This window comes from Apis dorsata, unplaced genomic scaffold (assembly GCF_000469605.1).
Source record: "Apis dorsata unplaced genomic scaffold, Apis dorsata 1.3 scaffold_517, whole genome shotgun sequence".
Taxonomy (NCBI): Eukaryota; Metazoa; Arthropoda; class Insecta; order Hymenoptera; family Apidae; genus Apis; species Apis dorsata.
Window position 1 is genome coordinate 148,178 of NW_006263742.1, and position 9,300 is coordinate 157,477.

A 9,300-nucleotide genomic window follows, 5' to 3' on the forward strand; every position below is an offset into this window, starting at 1 on the left:
ATCATGAATCAGCTTTTGTAGGATATTTGCTAAAGAGTGTATATCGAAAGTGTACACCTTATAATTTGAATAATTCGTCGATGTTTGATAATGGTTTACAGAGGAAATTAAGAGTTTGGAGAGGGCTCGACAGTTTTCCACGATGGAGAAATATTGTGTGAGAATGTTTAATTGTAGAATGAATGATGTTGCTGTTCGACTCTTTATTCTTTATTGTTACTGCTGATTGTTTGAAGAGTACTTTAATTCTTCAACGGCCATGTGCAAATTTTATTTTTTTTAAATAGAATCGTGGGTAGAATTTTCTTTGAATTCTTCATCTTGTTCCAGAATACTTTTAATTAATTTCAGAATAATTTCATAGAATGACAATTTACTAATTACTTTTCAATTTCTTCACAATCATTTATGATTTATAAAATTTATTATTAGAACTTTGATAATCTTATTACAACCAATTGTATTAATAATATTACTAATATTAATTTTTTTTTAAAATAAATTCTTTCTTGTTCAAATATATTTAGAAAATTGGAATTAATTAATTTATTCAATTTCCTCTTTATCCCATATTCAAAAGATTCAAAATCTTAAAGTCCAAGATATTATATCTTAATTCATCCAATTCTATATTCATATTTTAATTCTAGAACAATTTCCATTGAAGTCAATAAATAAAAAAAAATCATAAATTCCACGATAAAACAGTTCGCATCGATTTAATCGACAAGCAATCCTTTTTTTCCCTTTCACGAGTGCACTATCCACGTCCATCACCGGATTAGATATATATATATACACACCACGGAATTCGCCCTTTAATCTCTCCCTTCGGTACAGAGCATTCATCAAACTTTTAATCGCATTCGAAGATAAACGTATTCCCAATATTTAACCATATTTCCTCCTGTCCCCTTTCTTTTTTTAGTATCACCCAGTCGAGGAGGTTCTGTTTTCCAGCTGCACAAACACCAGCAACATCCAACGAAATACGAATAAAAAAGAAAAAAAAAAGAATTCGTGAACTGAATGTCCCCACGGCACAAGAATTCCGTATTTTTAACATTGTCTTTTTCCTCCATTCCCCCTCCCCGATAGCATGCAAATTCACCGACTCCTAATTCCATTTTTTTTCCATCCATACGATATTTCACATGCCATTGGATTATCAGAAATTGCAAATATCGTGTATCGTGCACGCATCCGCAATAATATCGTCCTCCTTGGTCAAAGAGCTGAAACATATGTGAAAATTGAAATTTGTATCATTTGTATCTTTTTTGGTACGACGTTAAAATATTATTTTTATTATCTCTACAACGTTTTCCAATTAAAAATTATTACGAGTTTTTTTTTAATTTTATTTGAAAGATGGAAAATAACGTGGAATTTTAGATGTTGAAATGCATTTTGAAAAAGATGAGAAAATAGAGAGACGAGATGTTTTCAATATGGAGGATAGAATAATGAATTGCCGAGAATGCCATCTATGATGGCTGCACGTCGTTGGAACCGTAATGTGATTTTGATGTTTCATGTTAAATTTTAATTTTTGATTCGAAATTAATCATGCATGTTTTTATTAGTCAATTTAAAATATTTATTGAGAATTTTTATCCAATTCATTTGACTTATATTTGTCTCTCTTTTTTTTGTTCCAGGTGAGTACTCATCAATAACAACTTAATTACCTTGGAATTTGGTAAGCAAAGAACATGTTTCATTTATTAAGTTGTTATATAATTGACAAATTTCAAAAGTTAAACTGATTACCAGTCCATTCATTGTAAACTTTAGTAATCAGATATAGGAATGATTCTTCTCTAATTATCATATCTTTTTTTATTTTAAAATTGATCAAGTATATGAATAATCTTAATTAATCTTCTTATTTCGAATTTAAAAAATTTTCCAACAGAAGAAAAATTTTTAAATATTGAATATAAGTAAGGATTAACAAAATTTTTTAATTTATAATCCACTCGAAATTCTATTTCGTTCGATTTTCGTCACGATTAAGCAAGTTATTAGTCAGAAGTTATCAGACGCCAACATTCGCAAATATTTGATCAATAAAGAAGAGAGAACTACGAAGTCGAAGCTTTTAATTAAAAAGCATCCTCAAATATTTTCTCAACACAATGATTCTATTGAATTTCCTTCGTTTCAAAAATTCACCATCGCGATCTTATAATTTCGTTCCAACATAATTATTCTCCATACACTTTTTATCTCAAATGAAATAGCGAAAATAAGCTTTGAGCGTGATATAACGGAAGATCGGAGATGTTAGTGGAACAGCATCCCTTGGCAATTCGCCATTCGAACGATGAATTGGAGGTATTAAGGGACATCGAGTGAGCTTGTTACGTTGTTGGAATTAGTCGTGCAACTGTGCTTAACGAAATTGTTAATTGCTCATTAAGATCAGAATTTTGATAGTGTATTGATCGAACTTCAGATATTTTTGAAAAGAATTTTTTTTAATCCATTATGAATCGACTTTTTAGATATCATTTTTTATTGTAAAATATTATTAAAATAAAATTAATAATTTCTTCATAATTACAGCAATTCAAAAATAGACAATTTTTTAATTTTTCTTCTGATTTATACAAGTATAATCCCAGACTGTAACTAAATATGATGCTATATGTTATTCCATTGTAATTCTATTTATAATTAAATTATGGCCTAATACACTTTGTATCATATTAGGAAAATTTTAACAATCCTATTATACTTGCAAAACTTACTTGGAATGTATCATCCTATTAGTTTCGAAAGGATAAAGGAATAACAATACTTAACTTTTTGCCCACTTAACTGATTTATTTCCATCTCCTATAGGATTCCAATTTTTCAGAATTTTTGTCGAAACTTGTACACGCCTTCACAAATTCAATTTATTTTCTGGATAATCAACATGTTCCAATTCCAATACATAAATTCTGTTGTGTTACATTTGATAACACAATATACATTAACCTCAAAATTTTTATTTGATCATGAACTAACAATTTTCCCAACATGATCGAAGAACAAAAAAAAATCGAGAAAATTATATAGTACAAGGAAATTGGATCTAATTATGAAAAAAAATAATGAACACGATTCGATAATCTCAGACTTATCGAACTCGAAGATGAGATTCGACTAATTTCTTTCTCTTTTTACGTGTACTAACGATCGAACGCAAAGAGAAATAGAGGGTGGCGCTGCGAGCAATTAGTTGGTTCGCTCCATTATCGGTGATTAATCGATGAGCATTAGGCAGCGTTTTCAGGAAACGACGATCAGACCTTCGCGACTGCATCGAGCCGCGGATACGCGCCAACATCGATTAATCGTTGTAATCCGAAATGATCGTGGCAATTTGACGAGGAAAGGAAAGTAATTTATCCCTTGACTCTTAAAAATTGGAGGATCGAATTAGTCCAGATTCTGCCTTCCTTCGATTCAAGGAAAATCGAGTTTCTTTTCGCTTTTCCCATTTTCGACGATTTGGATTTTAATTGCTGATTTTAACGAGCTGAGGATCATAGCACGTCATTAATAAAAAGGCAATAATATTGTTAATTTCTAATTGAAAAATTATGTGAAGAAATGTATACGTACGTCAAGCTTATTTAGAAAAAAAAGAAATATACATACTTTTTATAATAGGAGAAAATGACAAAATAATTCATTTTCTTTTATGGCAAATCAATTTTTTAAACGATAACTCATTAGTTTTAATTGAAACGAAATTTAATTCGTTACCTTACAATTTTAAGAATATTAATTTATGATTTTAATTTGTCTTCTATTTAATGTATTTTTTATTACTCACCCTATTTATATATTTTCGTGACTGTATAAAATTCTTTCCCCATAAAGAATATCAATTAAGAAAAGAATATTATTTAAATAGATATTTAAACAGAATTCTTTAAACAACAACTTATTTTGACCGAAACAAAAAATTATTAAACAAAATTATAAAACAAAAAATATTTACAATTATAAAAATATTAATTATTAGGATTTTTTCTTAATATATTTTTTATTACTCACCTTATTTATATATTCATAACTTCATATAAATCCTTTCCTTCCTTAGAAGAAAACACATTTGAATAGACATTCAAACAGAATATTAGCATCTAATCGTAAATTGTTGACGAAGGAATATAGTGAAATACGTACAAAAAAAAGAATCAACAATCAGCTCCCAATTCGTTCACGTAGATCTGTGTCGTTCCGGAATATCAATATGTTGTATAAAATATACATATATCTCTTTCTTCTCTCGTGCTACGATCGTAAATATACATGATATTTACTTTCGTTTCACGATCGTGAAAAACTTATGCTCAAAGAGTTACGAGAGTCACGATTCATGTCTAACTCTTTAATGGCGAAGATATTTTTCTTGTTGATCGGTTACCGATAGTCGGTAAAAAGATTTCGTAACTAAACATAGGGAAATTAAGATTTTTGAAGAAGTATTGTACTGTGCTAGATGGATGGATGCATGCATTTATAAATTTAAATATTGGAAATTTCTAGAAATAGAAAGATTGTATGGGTATTGGAATATATTATTTGGTTTTGTGTGAATATTGAATAGATGGATATTTTAATATTACAAAATATTGAAAATTCTTGTGAAAATTCATTCCATTAAAATTATAATACAGTTCAATTCTAGAATATTAAAAATTATTAAAAAAAAATTGATTCAAAATCACAATTACAATATTCTAAAATATCTAATTTTTTCATAAAAATTAATTATTCCATGGAAACCGTACCCATAATTCTCATGGAAAATCATCTCAGGAAATGTTCTACTCGACTGACCAATTTCATCGACACCCTCTTTCCGCTAATCTTCCAGGTACAGCCTTCCACGAAACAGTTCCATTGTTTCGACTAGGAAACGTCATCCATTGGCACGCCTTCGACTTCTGTTCCGTAATCGGCTTCGATGTTTATTACGTCCTCGTTCACTGCATCCTCGTAAATAATTCTTCGAAGACTATAGACCCTCGAACGTGGGACGTTTTACGTGGAAACATATGAGAGCTGAAAGAAAACTGGGTACGATAAGGTTATCGTATTGAAAGAACAAGTCAATAAAAATATCAGTCGAGAAAAAATGCTTTGTACATATATGTCGAATCTTGAAAAGAGTCCTTTGAGATTTTGTGGCTTTTGAAGTTAGATTTTCAGAGATGTTAAGAGAAGAATTTTGTTAATTCAATTTTGAATTATATTTTGCATTATGTTTTTGATTATTCTTTAATAAAGATTTAACAATTTTTATTTGTAAATTAATGAAATGTATTTTTAAATCAGTCGCTTTGAGGTATCTTTGAGGTTAGATTCTTGAGGTTAGATTCTATCGACAAGAGAAAAATTAATACATTGAGGATGATAAAGTGTTTCATACATATCTCTAACTTTTTCAATATTTTAAAATTTATAATCGAAATTTAAAATTCATTTTTGCGAAAATTTTCAAGCAATATAAGGATGATCGTCGCAATTTGGAAATATCTTCGCATACATTGGGAATAGTACGGTGATAATAGGATTAGCAATATAAGATAATTGCTTTAATGATACAACGCATTTCTGCGAATGTGTCTATTAACGAGGTTTCCAGCGACGCATTTATACAGGAAACTTCTCTCAGTATAACACAGTTTTGTGCGCACAGTACAGTGCTCGACGATAATCCGCTAAAAAGAGATTTTAGGAAAGGCGTATATATATATATATATGTACAAAGGGTGAACTAACAGCTTTGCTTACCTTAATTGCCTCTGCTATTTTTGGAGACACGAAAAAACTTTATTTATAAAAGTTGAACGATAAACAAGGGACGATATCTGTAAAAATAATGTGTTAAATGAAAGCTTTTGAAAATTTCAGAACTTATTATTTTTTTTTTATTGATCGTTATTATTTGCTTCCAATAAAATTATTGATTATGAATTAATGCATACAGAAGTGTTCAATTATGGAGGTCAAACTTATTATTAAAATAGCTTGATTTAATTTCAGTTTATCCGCACTGTGGTTTAAACCATAGAATTTATCTTTTGAAACGTGTCTTCATAATAACGGAAGCCAGGAACTAACTGCAGTGTTTTACAGCTAATATTATGTTAATGATTTAATTCTGCTTTCCTCCTTTTGAAGATGTATACAACATTATTTCCTACAAAGAGAATGAATACACAATTGTGACTATATTAGGTAGCTATATATTATCTATATTTCTCTAATCAAATAACAATCAAATCTATTAAAAACTTAATCAACCATTCTAATTACTCTATTCGTTTCACAAATAATAAGCCAATAATAATTGAAACATTGCTCTCAATTATTGTATTCTGATCTTTCTACAGAAATTTGTATTCTAATCTTTCTTAACTATTTTTAAATTATCAATCATATATTATTTATATCTAATTCTTTTCTCTGTTGCATTATGGAAAGAAAGAAAATTGAAATAAATAGAAAAAAATAATGGAATAATTTTGAATGTATGAGGATGATTTTTGAGGATGATTTTTATAGATAGAAGTGCAAGCAGATCGTTCTTGAGGTGGAATCGTAGAGAAGACACGTCCCATTATACGTGCCTCTCTTTCCTTTATCGGTGGCCCATCTAAAATGGAAAACTTTCCGCTATTTTTCCTCTGCGGCCCACCACCCGCATCTAAAGTACTTCCGCGACAAAGGTCGTGAATAAAATCAGTTCGGCTTGTCGCCATTTTGTTGCTAACGCGTGTATATCGTCGAATTCTGACACAATTGCCGGGGATATCGATGAACCTTTCGTTTTTCCACACTTTGAATTATTTATTAATCTTTGTTCAGATACACCTGTAAATTGAATTAAAAATAAATTGTTTGATCTCGTACAATTTTTTTTCTTTATAATATTTCTTCTTAATTCTTAAGAAAAATTTAAAAATTTTGAAGTTTCACGCACACACAAAAAAAAATGACAGAAGTTCAGAAAGGCAGCTCAATACTATTCTATTCTCGTTCTAATCATAACCAACCACAAACTAATGAAAAATCGATAAAATTCTCGAACAATGGCACATCCAACACAATTCCGTCATCTAGACCCATATCGAACTTATTTATTCCTGACAGATATCGATCTATCGTTCGAGAGTGCATTATCGAATAATGACGGACCAACTATGAAAAAAAAAATAGCACGTGAGTTTATTCGAAAAACGCAATATCAGAAATATTTGCACGACATAAAAATTCAATCTCGATGATGAAGCGGCCTTTCTGTTTCTATGCCGCGAGAAACGACGAATATGGGAATAGGTGGGAGAATTATCGTCGATGTATGGAAATTTATCTTGACAGGTTGAGATGTGTTTGATGACCGAATTCTAAAAATCAAAATGATTTATCGAAGAACCGAATGCACACGTTCTCAGAACATCGAGAAATAGAATTTTGAATTTTTGGTTGAGCGACGTTAAAGATAGATATGATAAGTTTGTATCATTTATTTTTAAGTCTCATTTATATATTTTATAATTCCTGTTCTTTTTGCATAAAATTATTAATATTCATACCATAATTGCATATTCCATAAATTTGTCAAGTATTCATTAATGGCTTCTTTTTTAATTGTCTTTTATGACATGCAAGGATCACGTTGAGTCTATTCTGTCTTCAAATTCACATAATGGATAAATAATATATCAGTAATCATAAGAATACATTAGTGTCCGATTACATGTTCACATTAATTCCTGAAACTGAAAAAAAAAAATCCTTAAGAAAGAAATTCACCTAACCTAAAAATCTTGATGAAAAAGAGACAAACGAAAAAGGAAAAAAAAAAATGATACATATTTAATCTAACCAAACTCAAGATCTTCAACAAAAGAGAGTCTTGTACAACTACTTACCAAAGAAAGAGATCTTATATACTCGAAATTGTATATACCTAACCAAACCAAATTCAAGATCTTCAAAAAAGATATGCACGACTGCTTGACAAAGAAAAAGATCTCGATATTCGAAACGATACATACGTATACGTCCACCTACGAATATCAAAGCTCACGAATACAAGGGATATTTCTGTCGAGACATATCACCACGAAGCAGAAATAAAGGAGAAATCAGTGTCTCCGTTTCCTATGCAACGTGCGCGCATTCCGCCGAGGCGGAATGCATTTTCGTTGCTTCCATTTTTAAGGAATGGAGGGATGTTGTACATTGTCGCACAAGGGCCACGGAATCGACGTATCAGGAGTGTAAATCGTTGACTGGTTCTTGAAAGTGGGACGGATACGAAAATAATTTTCCTCGCCGTTTCATAGGCAACTCTGTCTCTGTCTCTGTCTCTGTCTGTCTCTCTCTCTCTCTCTCTCTCTCTCTCTCTCTCTCTTATCGTAAATCATACGAGATTCCTCGAGAATACTTGAATACACTTTCCTGGAAAGAGAGAAAGAGATTTTTGCTTCGAGGAAGATATATTTTGTGATCGAGCATAAAGTTGATTTCCACGTTTCTTTTGAACCTTTTTTTTTAAATTTTTAGTCTTTGATGTACTTTGATGTTAACATTATTAAGTATTTGATATAAACTTATTTTATTTCAATAATATTACTTAAAGAAAAAGAATATTTAAATGAGAAATGTGTATTATGAATCAGTAAAAGTCTATTTAGGAGTACAAATGTTATCCAATATATCTGATATATTATATAATCCAAAATATCACATATTCCAATGTATCTTATATCAATTTTATTCAATATCCTTTGCATTATAATTACTTCCTTAATTTTCTTAGCTTCTTTAGCTTTTCTGAAAAACATTCAATATTATATATATTCCACTATATATCTTATATCTTACATTTGCATTATATTCAGTTGCCTAGGAGAAAATATTATATTGGAATATCGATAAAATTCAAAATTACCTTCTTTAAATTTCCATTATTATTAACGGAACATTCCACAACTTACATTTCGCGTTTCCTAGGTATAAAATATATACCCTAAATTAATGTGTAGGGGGATTAAAGGGTGACTAATTAACGCGATAATGCAAGATATTATGCGCTTCCGTGAATTACAAAAGGCAAATATAGGTTGGCCGTGGCAGCACCGTTCGCCGCAAAATCATCAAAGATTTACCACGAATCTGGCATCGGCCGTAAACCTCCATCGCTGTTACTTCTTAGCTCCACCGCTATTTGGCCGCAGCTACACACCGGCGTGAATAACTTTGACCCTCCCCCCCCCCAAA

General features: G+C 30.4%; 1 protein-coding gene and 1 long non-coding RNA gene across 4 annotated transcripts in view; one reads left to right on the forward strand and one right to left on the reverse strand.

Moving 5' to 3' along the window:
• Positions 1–9,300, forward strand: part of LOC102677019 (tyrosine-protein kinase Btk29A) — a 164,585-nt gene that overhangs the window by 62,270 nt on the left and 93,015 nt on the right. The window lies entirely within an intron of this gene.
• LOC116186228 lies at positions 6,629–9,300 on the reverse strand. 2 transcript variants are annotated; one of them, XR_004151183.1, is made up of 4 exons: positions 9,189–9,300; positions 7,947–8,478; positions 7,608–7,793; positions 6,629–6,885 (listed from the first exon to the last, which is right to left on the reverse strand). It is a non-coding gene; the product is annotated as an uncharacterized LOC116186228 (long non-coding RNA). The 2 variants fall into 2 exon arrangements; XR_004151182.1 differs by having other exon boundaries at positions 7,608–8,478.